This window comes from Corvus hawaiiensis, chromosome 2, assembly GCF_020740725.1.
Source record: "Corvus hawaiiensis isolate bCorHaw1 chromosome 2, bCorHaw1.pri.cur, whole genome shotgun sequence".
NCBI classification, from domain to species: Eukaryota; Metazoa; Chordata; class Aves; order Passeriformes; family Corvidae; genus Corvus; species Corvus hawaiiensis.
The window spans coordinates 53075247-53092313 of NC_063214.1; the positions used below are offsets into that span (position 1 = coordinate 53075247).

General features: G+C 38.3%; 1 protein-coding gene across 1 annotated transcript in view; it reads left to right on the forward strand.

Moving 5' to 3' along the window:
• The window catches only part of FRY (FRY microtubule binding protein), a 227796-nt gene that overhangs the window by 11774 nt on the left and 198955 nt on the right, over positions 1-17067 (forward strand). Inside the window, exon 2 of the mRNA XM_048295017.1 lies at positions 16656-16830. The gene's annotated coding sequence lies outside the window, so the exon portion shown is untranslated. The remainder of the gene's footprint in view (positions 1-16655; positions 16831-17067) is intronic.

The window sequence follows — 17067 nt, forward strand, 5'->3', positions numbered from 1 at the left end:
CCAAACATCAGTCCATAGTACAAAGCAGATACTAGAGCTGGAGCTACAGCCCAGCTAGAACAAATATCAGCTTCATTTTAGACCTCTGTCTCTGAGGAATCACCACCATGACCTCTTAAAGTTTCTTCCTGCTGTGTCTCTGGGCAAGGTACCACACTGTGTGAGCTGACACTGGCAGGCAGTGCAATAACCACAAATTTGCAGCTAGAACACAAAGAGTAAGTTTATTTCCATTACATCACTAACTGGGGGATCCCCCAGCAATACCCAAGCAAAGGCACACAAGCCAAGATGCAGGCGCTGTTAAGTTTTGGTCCAATGCTAGAGAATCACTGGCCTGCAGTTCACACAGTTTTATCAAGGGCTATTCCAGCTTCAAGGTCATTTGAGCGATTTACAGTCCTCCTCACCAGTCTGTGACTTTTTTACACATTCTTGCCTGCACACATACATATTTTTTTCCAGTAGCAGACAAAGATCTTGTGTTTGAAGCTCGCTCTATACAGCCTAGCAGAGAAAGTATTCATTTATTTAATTAATTCCAGCATATGCCCTTTTGAAGTATTCTTAGATATGCTTCACAGATGCATTTGTGAGGGATCCAGTTTTACTTTGTAAGTCAAGTGCTCTTGCATTTGTCAGGATTAAAAAAAGGTTAATGATGCTGTTTGGTCACTCCTTAGTGACTCCTGTGATGACTGTTGAAGTAGGAGCTGCTCATAAACATCAAAGATCCAGTATGACAACAGTAGGTGGAAGTGACTGGCAATACCATCAAAGTTGTCGGCACTCCTGGTGGGTTTCCAGTCTCTAGACCTGCTCTTGATCAAAGCAGAAGCACATCACTGAACACAGGTGGGCTGCCCTAAGGACAAAGGAGCAGCGAACCAAAGGATGTTCTTCCAACAGTGTGGTAGCTGCAGAAAGAACATCCTTTTTGCGTGCTAAAACAAGCAGCTGGACTGAATCTGTGTTGGCCTGTCAAGAGTTCTTGCTGGAATCTTTTGCCAAAATACATTTGCTCTCTATACAATAATATTTGGCTCATCATTACTGGGATTTTTCATGTAGATCAATAATGCATTTTTTTTCTTTTGTTCGATTGTTGTTTTTCATGAAGGATTGAAGAGTGAGCATGCCCTGGCATTCCTCAGCACCACAGGTGCTTCTTTGCTAGCAGAAATTCTGATGGCTTAAAATTTTTGCTAAATCAACTATGACTTGTCAGTGATGCCACTGCAAGAAGATCCACAAAGTGAAAAACCGTCGTGATCGTATTGTAACAGTCTGTGCGTTGTGCCCGCGTGCATTGTGTTAATAACCAGTCATTGGAACTAATTGATTTTTTTGCCCAATCTGATATTTAACCCGTTATCTCTGATGTATTTAATGAACTCTTCTCATACAGTAAGTTGTATGTAGATAGTGCACGAACCGAAAAAAGCACTGTGGGCATGACTGATAAATCAATCTATTTCAGTCCGTGTTTTCCGTCCTGGCATAACTTGAGTCATTTAATGTTTCCAGTTTGCCTACTTTCAATAAACTGACCAGCTTAGTTTACATAACTGTCAAAGAGGGCAAAAGTCATTGCAGTTCATTTGTCATTCCTCATCTCCCCTAGCTGTGCATAAATCCATGGAAGTTAAAAGTAGATTTGGGGACTTTCTGTAGTTAATGTTACTGGGTTGTGATCTCCATTTCATCACTGAAAATGCTCTGACATCTCTGTGTAAATACTTATTTTTATTCTTTTATATGTAGGGATGTCAGTTAAACTCAGAAGCTAGGCATTCTGGTGACCAGCTAGGGCATAATACTGTGTAATGCAATTCTGTAGGAAGTCTTCTTAGTTTTTACACAAGATAGAGCTAAATGCGCTAAGACTGAGGTGTTAAAATTCCTTTTTTTTTTCTCTGTCTCTCTGCCTGTTTATTTACCAGCTTAAATGCTTTAAAGCCATTGTTGTTTCCCAAAGAATATTCAAATTTCTTCAGTATTTGGGGGGCAGGGAAGAGATTTAAGGGTCTGTCTCTTGGTTTTGTTTGTCCCAAGCAAGACCATGAAAGGGTAACTAACTTCACCCATGTGAGATCTGTATCCTCCTCAGCTGACACCTGCAGCATCTCAAGCAGCACTGGACACTTTTCTGTGTGAAACTAAATCAAGACCCTAATGCCATATAAGAGGCATAAAACAGTTACAGTATCCCAGAGCTACAATATCCTAATAGTTTCTGACATACGTCCTCAGAGGACTTTCCTTTGAGGAAAAGTACTAAGGTCAGGAATTTTATGGCATTTGATGCTCTTAATGAGGCAAGGAGCATCATTTAATGAACTTTTAAGGTGTGGGCTGCTGTACTGTAACTCTCTTAAATTTGTCTGTATCCTTGCTGCTGCTGGAAGGAGCAATCCTGCTAAACATCACTGAGTGCATCAAACTTCAATAGCAATTTGGGCTGGGTCCAGTTATCATGACAAGTAATCTTTTAGATCAAAATCATCTTAAGATTTGGAGTGTAGTCATATCTATCTTTGAATATACAGTGTTGCTATTTTAAATTAAGTTTGAACTATTTTATTTTGATTTAATTTCCACTTAATCCTATCAGTCATAACCAGAATGTACTGCATCCAGTAACTGTCTGGCCTTTTCTTTTCTAAAAGATCTGAAAACTCAATTAAGTTTTAATTAGTGTGTATAGTGCAGATTGTGGTGGGTGTGTTGTTAATCTTTTTTTTTTTTTTTAAGATTGAAGATAAATCCACTCTAGCTTGCCTTATATGACCTTACACTTCTGAATATCAGCTGTGGAATATTGGTCTACAGTTTAAACCAAAAAATCCCAATAGTAAGTCTTCATCATCAGGCTACATATGATTCAGAAAGCCCTGCGGATTTTGCTGCTGGTCAGATGGAAAACTAGATTAAATAGGAAAGTAACCCTTTCCAGCATAGTCTTGTTTGATATTCATCACAGAAGTTTTACTACTTAGACATTATTGAGACTTAGTTGGTGGTCAGAGTGAAAGATAACAAACATAGCATTTTTTAGATAACAATGTCAAAATAGCCGAGTTCGTTCAAGGCAAGGTTTTCAAACAGCAGTTTAGTTTAGTTGCTGTTACTTGAAATAAACGTTTCCTTCTCTAAAGAAGTATTTTCCGTATTTTTTTAACAAACTCTTAAGTTTCATGCTAAGCTTAACAATAAGGTCTCATTTGAGGATGCTGATAGTTTTCAGTACTTCCAGTAGAAATTCTTTAGTATTGTCATTTCCTGTGGTTAGGCTTTTATTAAAAAATCCTGCTTATTTACAGTTACTTTACCATTATAATTGAATTAGGAAGTTTAATTTGTGTAGGTAGGCTTGTGCATTTCTCCTTTTGGATCAAAGTTAGAACAGGAGTCTAAACGATTCCATGTTCAGGTTCTGAAGCCGTATTGTCTTAGGTTTGTGCAACCTGTTTGCCGAGTGAGCATGGCTGTCTGTGAGACCACCTCTTCAAAGTCTTGTAGTCACAGCAAATTGTGTTGTGATCTGAGAGTGCTGCGCTTCATTGCTAGGCTTGTAATCCACATTTCTAAATAGTGCAAATTGCATGGTAAGAAATGGCTCATAATGTCACTTGGTGCACATGCTATCTAGTGTATGAATGAGGAGATTGAGTCAAGAGCGAAAGTTTTGCCTTGTGTGTGGTCAGGATTGTGCAGTTCCTTGGCAAACTCTGAGGAGATCACTAAAAATTAGTGACACAGTGTTTGAGCAGGAGTAAGGAAGCTGAAGAGAAGTTTACAGTGTGCATAAGCTGAGCTGAACTGTAAGCGTAATCCCAGGGCCCTCTGTTGCTGGTGGAGCAGCTTCTGCTGTCTGAAAGATGTGCAATGTAGTGGTTTATATTCATACATGGAGCATTATGATTAACTGTATTGTGGATGTGTGCATCACTGGGGCTGGCTCAAAATATGGAGGTGTGGTAACCCTTGTCTCTGATGCATAGGAAAAAGTATTTTAAAAAACCTAACTACATGCATTTTTCAGTGGTATTTTGAGTCTTCCCCCCACATCCAACTCCCCCAGTTTATGTACTTGTCATGACACTGTGGTATGGAATATCTCATTAGTCAGTTTGGGTCAGCTGTCCCGGTCATGCTCCCTCCCAGCTTTTTGTGCACCTGCTCACTGGCAGAGTATGGGAAACTGAGAAGTTCTTGACTTAGGGCGAGCACTACTTAGCAACAACCAAAACATCACAGCACTATCAACATTGCTGTACTGAATCCAAATCACAGCGCTGTACCAGCTACTAAGAAGATAATTAACTCCATCTCAGCTGAAACTAAAGGGAGGGTGCCAGCAAGTCAAAGGTAACAAGAAGAGTGTAAGCCCACAGTTCCCAAACAAGAAGAGTGGAGCAGTCTTGACAGTATCCAGCATCAGCCAACGAACAGCTACCTTTGCCAGACAGTCTGAAGTCTGAAGTCATGAAGCAACTTCCTTTTAACTGTGGTGAAGATAATGAATGTTTAAGGGAAATATCACACAGTTCATAATTTTAACCATGGATAGTATGGGAACAATATTAAAGACTTACTGGGAAGGGATATGAGCTCTTTGTGTGTGTACCACAGTTTCTGTGCTGGTGATACTGTAGTTAGATTGTTACATATTAGAGACACCTTAAGATTTTTAAATATTATAAAAACTTTAGAAATTGCTGCCAGGATGATAATGAGATGCTCAAAAGCATAATTTTAATCAGTGCTCCCTAGAGACCCCCGCAGAAGTATCACAAGTTGAGCACCTTTGTGAAAAGCCAAGAGTGGGGAAACAAGAAATGTTGGCTGTTCTGCTTTACAGAAGGTGAGGGGAGAAACTTTGCAGCATTAAAGCCTTAAAGACGTCTCTTCTGGATTAATGAGCTACATAAAAAATTTTCATGGTCTGGAGGGGAAAGGAAGCATGATTGTGTGATGGAACAGCTAAAAGAAGGCGAGAATTAACAGGATCAAGAGTGTTGAAAAGGGGCGAAGAAAAAGCTAATTAGACACAGAGAAATGAGAAAGAAAAAGACTACTGAAAGGGACAAAATAGCTGGGCCCAAATGAGCTAGAAAAAGGTGTATTTATATGTGTATATATATATACACGTTTAATAATGCTGGAAAACATGAAGAATGGGAAAGAAAACTTTGAAATTGTATCGTACCAAGAAGACTGTTAGATATAACAGCAGTTTTAAATTAAAGTACTTGCTGTAAACAAGTAAAATAGGTCTAAAACTGAAGAGTGATCTTAAAATGCATGGGTTTTGGAACCATTTCCAGACCATTTCCCAGTTTGTAAAAGGACCATAGAAGAGGTATTGCATCCAGACTTTAAAATCCATTCTAAATTTTGCTAGTGGCAATTCAAAGCTACATATTTATATTTGGCAGTAAGAGAGGAACTAGCTGGTTCTTGGAAAGTTACTCTTCCAATATTGCTAAGCCAATGAAAATTTATTGATATCTTGGAAGCTGTGTAGCATGATGTAATAAGAGAGACATGTCTATGTTCATGGTGTAATAAGTACAATATTAAGTAATGCAACAGCTAGGTCTAATATTAGTTTACAGATTCACTGATTAAGGCTAGGAAGGGAAGAATAGTGTTGCCATGGTGAAGTCTATACGATAAAGCGCAAGAAGAACAAGCTAGTGAATAATTGATACATGTCTAAGATTAGAAACAATCATTTGCAGCGTGTGCTTTGATATTCATGCATGCTTTTTGCTTTAAAAACCTCAGAGAAACACATTAGCACAGACCGTGACAGATTTTTGCATTAACTAGGTAAAGTACCAGGGGCTTATGTGTGGAAGAACACACAAATACACAGTTACTGCAGTGCTAAGATTGAAAATTCGGGCATAAGCCAAAAAGTTCCAAAATGGAAAGCTGTTAGCGTGGGATATATTTGGCCAGGCTGCATGTATTACTATATTTCGTTAACACAGAACAGAAATAAGTAAGAATGTTTATAATAAAATTCAGTAAGATAAGTTGTAACTTTGTGCCTGCGTCCTTAGCTTCTTCTGGGTTTAGTCATATAATTTTTAAAGGTTTAGTTTGGAAGTAATTTAGCAAGATATCCTAGGCCATCCTGAATTAAGGAACAGTAGTTGCAAGTCTTGATAAAGCTTAAAAACAAAGGTTTTCAAAACAGATAGAAATTTGACTGCTGTTGCAGAGATATCTGAGTAAAGTAATGAAAAACGTTTTTCTGGGATAAACGTAGATCTGCTAGAGCAAAGAACTGCAGGCATCATGCCTTTATAAACAGTTTTGCTTAATAAATGTGTCAGTTTTATAAATGTATGATGGAAATCAGTGAACATACACAATAGTTCTAAATGCAGTCCAGCTGCTCTGTAACAAACTTTACGTCTCATAAATTCCCTTTTAGAAATCTCAGTAGCAAGAGCTATTTTTCCTTATTAATTAGCCCCTTAAAATAAATAATATACTTGAAGTTGGCTTGTATAGAACAATCCCGAGGCTGAGGGTGTTGTTTTTTCTGCTTGCAAGCTGAATGAAATTACTTAGGGGGGAGTTTTCTGCTGAAAAATAGAAAACTGGCACTAATGAGTATAAATGAATCAAGACATAAAAGCTGAAAGGAAAAGGAGAGGGTTTGAATTTCTTAAACATAGTATGGATAGAGGATCATCGAGGTACTTGATACATATAAAAGTGATCAGCGTTTTTTTCTCAGCTGGTTTGTAGTATGCCTAAATAGTCTTATTTTCCACAGAACAGTGTATTTAAAGATTGGGGTTTCAGACTAGATTTTTGTTGCCTGTTCCAGAACTGAATCAAGTACATTGGTGTTTTATATATTGAAGGGTTTATACAAACCAGCCATGGTCTGTGAAGAAGAAACTATTCCAAACTCGTATGCTTTTCATACTTGTGTGCGTACTTACCTGCACAATGCTTTAAAAATGGATTTATGCTGAAAAGGAAAGAAGCTTCGTGTCTGAAGCAACGACTCATGCAGATGTAATAATAATACTTTGTGGTGTCCTCTTCAAAAAGATCTTGATGTAGAATGGTTGTGTTTCCTCCTGCATTCTTCCATCAGTTTTATATTTGATATTTGGAAACAGCCTTATTAATAGCAAAAAAAGGGTAGGATTTTCCAGTACCTGGAAGGTCTCGGATATACATGTCATTGGGGAATGTGAACTTGATAAATATACCTTTGAGAACAGACCTGCAAAGGTTACTTTTTGAGAAAAGGGAGAGTGAAAATGAAGTGAAAATTATACAGATCAAAAGCTAATAACTGTAATTATCCTCAAAATTAAAAAGCACTTCTCTTTTAGCATAGCCCCATCATTAATGGGAGACTCTTCAGTGAATGGCAGCTGTTGTCTGGTCCCTGCCTTCCTGTTTGTCCCTTTGAAATGAAAGTCTGAGGGCTGCAAAGGTTCCCCTCCGGATGTTGCAGTCGGCAGTTCCACATGTGCTACGCCGAGCCGGGGTCACAGTGTTGGTGGCAGAGGTCACTTTCTGTGACCAGTCCCACCCTGTCTTGTGAGGCACTGCTGAGTGGAGCTGATGTGGGCTGGGTTTTGAGGTCTACTGGTCAGTTAAAATTATGTTGCAAAATTACACACAATGAAGGAAAGCTGTGTGATTCCATAAAAACTACAGACACCATTATTTTCCTTAGTTAGCTTCTTAGAAGTTTCTAAATAACATTTTGAAAAAACAGTAGCATCGAAATCTGTCTGGTTTTGTGCACAAACTTCCAACAAAGCAAAGGGGGTGTCTTCCTTTTAATAGATGAGTGAAGGGTTAGGCCTGTATTTCTGCTACCTGCTAGGTACTGTTTTTCTATTAGATATTTCCACAGAATTTAGATATTTTTCCCTATACCTTATTTCCCATATAGGTTGCTAGGCATCAATAAATGAATTCTGTAGATGTTACTATCTGTGATTTGAATACATTATCACAGAAGTTGCATGCATTGTTAGTATTCGTTTACATTATTTCTTTATAAGTGGTGCTTCGGTTTGCTTTGGGTTATTTTTCAGAAAAGCAGATAGTACTGAGTATTGCAAATCACGGGTATTCTCAAGTTTCTCTCTCAAAGCTTGAAACTGTGTAGTTTTCCCACCTTTTTTATGATAGAATAGTAGACATTTATCAGAGGTTTCTCTGTCAGAGACTTAACAGATCTGGATCTTCCGAGCATGGTGGAGAAGAAAAACACATTAAGGACTCTGATCACTATTAATACTTTTGAGAAAAGGATGCTTAGTCAAGATACATTAATCTCATTTTGTTAGTGAAAGTTTTGAATAAAATGTTCTCTGCTTTATTCTGAAGCAGTGTTCTGGCAGCGTGATTAATAGCGGTTTATTGTACAACCAAAAAAAGCAATATTGATGGCAAATATAAAGGCGTCCTTACAGATACTTTCTGAATTGTTTAATTTTCCTAAATGAAGCAATTTTAAAAAGAATTCTAGAACTGAATATCTCTTTTTAATTTATCTATTATTTTGGAAATCTTTATGATTCTGATTTCATTTTTGAGATTGCCATCTGCATGACAACTAGAAAGTGCACTCACTCTCACTAAAGGTGTTATTCAGAACACTGATATTATCAAGTCTGGGCACCTGGAGTTTTGGTGGAGTTTTTTGGTTGGTTGGTTTTTTTAATTTTGGTTTTTTTGTGTGTTGGTTTGGTTTTCAATTTTCTTTTTTGTCCTTTTTTTTTCGCTTTAAGGATTTTGATAAGTAAGCGGGCTATAAACTGATCGGTATTACAAAGGGATTTACACACTATTTTTGTTAGGCTTTCTTCTTAATTATTCACTCTGAAGGAGTGTACCTTATGTGTAAAGACATAACAGATGGATAAGTCAATTCTAAATCAAGGGAAGTCCTTGCTTGGTTGTTATTTAGATTTATTATTCAATTTCTACCTTTTTATATCTAAATTGCTGAAGAGTTACTTGAGATGGAAAAAGGAAAAAGTAATGCTGTACTAAAGAATTTGCATATTAGTTAGATAAAGGAAATTTAAACTAAATTAAAGAGATGGCTAATTTTATGACATGAAGAGAAAGTACTGGCTGAAGTGGGTGTTTTGTTTCTTTTCTTAAGCTACTTAGCTGCTGACAAAATATTTGCAGATCATGAAAGGGTCTCTGTAAAATAGGTTTCTGTTCTACCCTTTTTGGTACCCATCTTTCAAATTGTTCTTCATGCTTGTGCCTCCAAGTAAAGCTGGAAAAGTTCGGGTCTTAATCTTGTTCAGGATGTTGTACAGACTGCGTAAGAGTTTCATCCAGAGTTTACTTACTGAAAACTGCGTGACCCATTGTCTGGGTCACTGAAGTTGTTTCCATATCTGATTAATCAAAACAGAGTGGGGAGGAAGATCAGAAAAAGGACAGTTATTTAATGAAATGCCATTTTAGAGATTGAATTTAATTAAAACTAGCAAAACAAAAGTAGCCATTCCTATCTGAATACTATTGCTCCCAGCCACATCACAGAAGTAAAATAAATATCAGATTTTTGTCTCCAATTAAAAATCTGAGGTTTTTATAAGAGGATTATTTTTCATATTTTTGTTCAAATGGACCTTCACTCTTGCTGTAGTCACCAAACCAACGCCTGATGCACCATTAGAGATGCTTGCAGTAGGAAGCCTTTTGGTCACATGTAGAAAATTCCTTACCTTTTGAGCAATTAAGTGTTTTCTTTTTATTACTTTGAGTCCCAATGAGGCCGGGGTTATGTGATCACTTTCATCAGGAGGAAATCAGGCCTGATGCTGGAAAACCAGATCCCTTCATCCTGCATTCTTCTCTGTGCCTCTAGCTCTCTTCTGTTTGCTGTGCTCAAGTTTTCCCAGTGAAAGTTAATGTGAAGTAGAGGGAGAGTTGGGGTTTTTTGTTTGTGGTTTGTTTAATCCTCTTAGACGTTAGGACCCTTTTAGAATACTGTCTCATTTGGTGCTTTTCACTTCTGAAATCCTTGACAAATGCAAGTTATTCAGGACTGACAGGCAGTTTTGAGGTGAAATGTATCTGGAAGTGTTGGGTTATGAAATGTTCTCTTATAGTCATGAGAGTTTAAAACTAGAATGGGATGGCATTTATTGATGCTAACTCTCAAAGTATTTATCAATGTTGAGCTCTTCCAAGAGCTGGCTTGGAGCTGGCAGTGACCACAGTGGGGGACAATAATCCGTGTTCTGCCACCCTGCTGGCAATCAAGGTTGATCCTAGACTTCTCTTAGCAGTTTTTCATAGTTGAGGTGTTTATTTTTTATCACTCTTTTTTTCTACCAGTGAATTAATTAAATGTCTTTAAGACCACAGAATGTTTAGCAAACTGCCTTTGCCAATAGTAATCAGTATACAGTCTATCAGTAAGGTGAACATTTTGTCTCAAATTAGGTGAATGTTAAAGAAACACATGACCTTACGTATGAGTGGTAAGGAACAACAGTCTGCCAAGTTGAGCTCTAGAGACTGTAATAACACATCAGAGAATAGTGCATTCCTGCTGGTGTGGTTATCAATCTGTTTCACAGCATGAATGATGTATCTCAACTCTTCATTTAGTGTATTTACTAAATGAGTAGTTAATACTAAATAAGCATTTACTTACAGTGTGAAGCAACATAGTTACCTGAGAAGACTCCTGTGTGAGAGACTGGTGTGTTGGGGTGAGAGGTGAAGGATAAATGAAGAGCAGTACCAGTTGTCTGTGAAAGCACGAGGAGAAAGCTCGCACACTGGAGCTGCCTGTACAGTGTGAGCTGGACCAGCAGAAATGCTCACACTGCCTTTCTGAGCTTTTTGCACCAATTCAGAGCTGCAAGCTGCTTGGGCCTGGCCAGGCCAAACCAAACACTTAGAAGAGCAGTTGCTGGATGGATGAGGACAGCTGATAGAGCTCTGCTCCTTCCAGGCCCTAGACCAAAGGCTTTACGTTGTGCGGCACAGCAGCAGCTTCTCTGAAGGAAGCACGGATGTTCCTGGTGTGGCATTGCACTCTATGGGCTGGCTGAGTGCATCCCCACCGCTCAGGAGGTGTGCTTCTCCCCTCTGCATTAAATACTTCAAAAAATTAAAAATGTTAAGTTCTATATGAATATAAGTGGTCAACATCCCCAGCTAAGCTTATTCTTTCTGTGATATATAATCAGTTTCTGGCGAGGTAGAGAAAGACTTTGAAATTGTAGAGGGTGGGAAAATCATTAACTGGAACAATTTTTTGTTGAACAGTGGAGCGATACATGGCCAAATAGTTTTGGGTAGTTTTGGGGGGTTTTTTATCTGGGGGTTTTTCATAGACTAATTTTTGAAGTACTGGTTTCATTGATTCTTTCACAGAATGTTTACATATAAATCTTCAAAATAATGTATTTTATCTTGTAATTATGCCTATTGTTAACCAGCACAAACTTAGTAAATTAAATTAATAGTTAAATTTCTTCCTAAAATTGTCACAGTATCTTTAATGTTTGCCTTAACTTTTTTTTTTTTCAATTTAACATCTTGACACAAAGGTACTAATACTGAACCTTTCTCTGTAAGTATTCAACATACTCAGCTATTTAACCAGGAACATTTTTAACAGAATTTTAGTGTAAGTGAAGATTGTTTCAACGTTCGGTGGAAAGGGAAGATTAGTGCAAGAATGGCAAGGTATTTACATGATCTTTTGCAGGGATTAACATGTTCTTTGCATGAACTATTTCTCTAAAGAATTATTATCATATTGTGATCTCAGCACTAATTACCACTCTGAGTAAGAAATAGTCTAGCTGCTTTTGATTCATTCTTCCATGTTGTTTGTTGCCTTCTTTTCTAGAAAGTTATATTTCTCATGAAGAAAAGTGAAATTTCCCTTTGCGCTTCCCATTCCTGCCTCTCTTTTTCTTTTTTTCTCCTCCACATTTAGTTGTAAAGTGTGACTGGTGCAGTTGCTGTTTTGGACCCCACCCTTGGGGTTGCTACGCAGAGGAATGACGGTGTTGCGTAAGTAACCTGTTACTGAACAGGCTACTGCAGCCCTAATCAGCCACCTAATGACAGCCAAGTCCTAAAGGAAATAACTCCTACCATTTACTGTTTGGATCCAGACCTTTTAAATATGGAAAAAATGAAGCGTTGAATTTGTCTTGACAGATAAAGAGAAGGAAACCTACTGACAGAAACTAGTATAAAGCGAGAATATAAATTCCTGAAAATAACTGGCAGAATAGTAACTCCTGAAAATGGAAAATGAAAGTGCTCTATTGGTTTTTTTCAGTTTTGATGTTTGGGGATGTGGATTCAGTTTGGGTCCACCTCTGGCTTCTTGGACTCGTTAGTCAGTGACCTCAAATGAACTGCATCGATTTCATGAGGTAGTTTATAGTTTGTTCTCTGCAATAAATATCTGACTCTAGTAATTCAGATCTTGACATTCCAAATCAAACTGATTTCTCCATCCCAGTTAAGTGGTATAATGTAAATTACCCAAAGTAGAAGCATGCATGTAAATATTTGAAATAGGGTAGTAATACTTTCTGACAAATAGTACTACAGATTTGTTTGGTTAAAAGTTTGTATGAGTTTCTGCATGTTCTGGAGATTGTTATCAAATGGATCATTGTTTATTAGCACCATCTTAAAGTTGATAAACATCAAAATATTAGGAGATAATCATGTGAAACTGCACGTGGGAAAGAAGAGAAGCAGAAAGCAGAGCCTGGAAGGGTAGTGAGACAGTAGGTATGAATTTCAGGTGAGCAGACAGGATGCTCTGAAAACAAAACTAAGGAGATACAAAACTGTAGAGAGGTTAAAGGTGCGAAGTTAAGAGGCAGTGAAAGGAGCAGGTTTGCAATCGCTGATGACATTTTTGAGACTAAATTTTTCCCTGGCATTAAGATCAGCCAAGAAAAGCTCTTTTGTTGGTTTTTTGGGTTCTGGCCAGTGTTGGCTTAGCCATAGGGAGATAATGTAGGCAGTTACTCAACTGCTCAACTGGCGGAAGCAGACAGACAGCTCTGTGAGATCTCCTTGTGTCCTGCCTCTCCTTTGCTTGTGGCTTTTCGTGAGTGGTGGTTCAAGGACTCTGAGATGGCCGGGAAGCAGGTCTTTGCCTCACGCTGCACAGGCAGGCATAGGCTGCTGTCCCCTGTTCTCACATGCTGAGGGGCCAGAAAGGACAAGGCAGCCCCGATAACCACCCTGGGTGGTTTTTCTCAGAAGCAGCCCCTACCACCCTTACCTCCCCCCGCACCATGAGAGCACACCCGCTTCTCCATCTCAGCCCTCCTGCTTCCTCCTCCCTCTTCCTCTCTACTCCCCACTGCAACTTCACATCTGCCTTTGCAAAGCTCTGAGCCGGCTTTGCGAAGCAGCTGCTGGGCTTGCTGGGCTAAGGGCCTTTGCTTCTTGAAATTGCACCATCTGGCTGTGCACAGTGTATGGAGTTTATATTTAGATCACCTTGTATCTGGCATCTGGACTTTATTTCTGTGTGCTTGATGAGACCTGGTTGGAGCACTTTCTGTTGTGGATAATATTCTGCATAATGTGTGCATTGTTAGTTCTCAGTAGCCACAGTGAATAATGTTCCATAAAAAGAGTTGCTCTTTCTGTAGAGCTGTGAGAACTGCATGCAAGGTGCCATTTATTATTGGTGTTTGTCAGAAATATCAGACACAGACAGGACTTGTAAAAAACATTTTTCCCTTGAAATTAGATCAATTATAAATATCTGCAGAGATGGGCTAGTGCATGACAGATCCAGCAGTACTGAGTAATCTGATATTAAACTATGTCGTTGTATATAGCTGAAGATTTTATGCATAGGGCTGGGTTGCACAGTAGGTTTCTGTTTGCTTTTCAGGTATGTTTTTCTGTAAAGGAATCTTTGTCGTAGCTTTGGGACCCAGCAAATGACTTTATTAGGTGAGTGCACAAAGTACCATGCTGCCTGAAGGCCAACAGAGGGTGCTGGAGTGATGCAGCTCTTACCTACACTCGTTTTTGTTGGTTTCTGGAGAACAATGTGCATTTTGACAAACCTCTTATTTGGGATGTCTTACTGTACAGCTATGAAGTTACTGCATTTTTTGTACATTTAATGTCATAATTTTGATACTTCTAAAGATTATTGTAAGTTATGAAGATTATTTCAGAAGTGCATATTAGAAATATTAGCAATAATATTTACAAGAAAAATGTGCACCTACTTAGGGCTCTTTAAAACTTTCTTTACTTCTAAAAAAGATACAAATAAAAATTCTCCTTTTTCAGAAGAAAAAGTTGGGCGCAGTGGAAGTATAATTTCTGTGACTTATGTAGACATGTTATTGTATATCTATTATATAATGGGGCTGATGTAGCAAACCACAGATCTATGAAAGTCATGGTTTGGTGTAAATAATACCTAGGTAGAAATAGCATACTTACAATGGAATTGTTCAAGGGGGGTGAATAAAAAGTTAGATAGCATATGACAAATCATTGGGCAACACTTCACAGTTAAACTAATTATTTCCATACTGTACTTTTTTTCAGGTTCCTCATTTTTATTCTTGTCCAGGGTCTGGTTTTCCTCACTTTGTAGAGGGGACTATGCCCTTTGTATATGGGACTGAAAAGGTGGTGTGTCTGCAAAGGGTTGTAATGTTTGGCTTGAGACTGCTTGCTTCAGGTTGTCCCTGCTCTTTGAAGTAATGTCCATGAAAGTCAGTATTTACACTGTATTACACAGAGTCTGGTATGGAAAGCACTCCCTCCCTCTCCTCCTGACTATCCTCCTCCCCCTAGAGCAAAGGATAATGGCTTCAGGTTACTAGAGACTGAGAAGTGCAATTTGTCACAGGGATATGCAAAAGTAGGTGATTACTTCTAACATGCAGTCTCCCCTTGCTGCACAAAAGTGATGTATGATGCCTAAATATGCTGTCTTGTACTGGTGATGATAACCTGAAGTATTCCATGTAATTGGGATTTCCTTTCATGAGTTTAAAACTTGATAACCAATTTTTGTCCAAAAATCTTGTATGTCTCTAGCAGCCTCTCACAGACATTAGCAGACTTCTCAGCAGGGAGATGAAAATAGGGTGGTTTCAGTAACCTATCAGATCTACCATCTGTCGTTTCTTGTATTATAAAACCAATAAGCATCTAAACAGTGGAGCCTTATCTTTAAAATGCATCTGGAGTATAACATAAGAAAAAATACCCAAATTTGCAGAAATTTTGAAGGAGCAGATCTGATCTGTTACTGCCCTGTCTGTCTCAGTGACTTTACTCAAATGCCACAGTTTGATACTCTCTTAACATTCAGGAAACCTGAATTCTTGAATAAACATGCTAGAAGAGGATTATCCAGACTTAGAGTAGTGCTACTTTAAGTGTGGACAGAAGTACTATTGTATTTTTATAGACATCAGCTGCAAAGGGCTATCCAGAAGGATAAAGGCACCGAAATCAAGGTGTGTAAGTCCTTAAATAATGCATGCTGAAGTGGCAAGGGTGGTTCCCATTGTCACAGGAAGGCTGGGGAGAGGAGACAGGTTGTAAAACACCCTCTTATGAGATAGGCAACTACTCAGTATCATTTGTTAATATCAGCTCAGTAGATCTTTTAATTACATGCCCTGTCAAACATCTCGTGGAGCTGAACAAGTCGAGGTGGAGATGGACTGTCCTGTTTTCTGCCATGGATGTGGAGTATTCAGGTGGAGATACACTGTTCAAGAGGCTGCTCCAACAGCACTGTGGTTGTCCAGACAGGCGTGTCTCTGTCCTTGGAGGTATTCAATGCTTTGGTTGGACAAGGCCCTGAGTTAACTGCACTTCATGTTCACGTTAGCAAACAAGGTGTCTTACTCATGTCACAGGTCTGTGTAGCATCATCGCTCCTTGAGCTCACAGGGGATATTCAAACTGCCCTCACAGTAACAAGATGCGACTTGGATTTGATAATTCAACATTATGGGCCTCTGGGCATACCCATCATGGGTTGGTGCTCTCCCTCCAAAGTGCAGTATCTGCATCTGCTGCTGGTGGCTTTGCAGGTGGTAGTCTCAGCTTCAGAACCTTTTGGCAGCCAGATGCCTGTATTTGCACCAAATAGGGATATAATATTTCCTGTTCTAATAGGGACTTGCAGTTATACCCAAATAGATACAAAAGCAGATTCCTACTTTCATCACTTTTTTTTTCCCATAGGCACCATTCTGTTTACTTCTGCTTAAGAAATTACAGCATAACTCAGTTTTTGCTGTTGTTTATAGCTTCTGACCAAAAATCTGTAAAAAAAGAGTCTAGTTTATAGTTCATATTTTCAGTGTAAAGACATGTTGTAATTTAAAAAATTTATGACATTTATATATAAATTTTTCCTCACTTGTTTTATGTCTCTATCCCAGAACATGAACTCCTGGTAAGAAAGCGTGCAATAATTCTTTTAATGGCATCTGTTATGAAATGTTTGGTAGATTAATACCAATTTTAACATCATGTTTTAAGACTTGTGTTTCTTTTAAATCTTTTGTTTAATCTGGGAGCAGTAATATATCACAATGTCCAGGTGACTGAGGGTTGGCTGTTATTTTTCCTAGGTAGTTGTGATGGCTCACAAAGCAAAACAGTGATCTCCAGGAAGCAAGCAAGATAGCATCCAGACTGCTTGCAGTTAACCCATCTCTGCCTGAACTAGAAAACTATTTATGAAAATTACATTGCAGAATTAAAGCATTAAGAAAGATCACTGCTGGAAACTTGCTTCAGGGAAAGGTAAGACTTTGCATTAACTATCCAGTCATTATGGATTTACATGAGATTTTTCTGGTAAGACTGATAATAAATTCTATGTATTAATGCATTTCTTTATTGAATAGATTTGGCAACTGTTATAATATTTTTAGTAAATAGTTAAAAGTCTTTTGCATAGGTGAATAATATAAAACACGCAGATTGGTATTTGGAAAGTCATGTATATGTGGTTCTTACTGAAAAAGATTGTGAGCATAA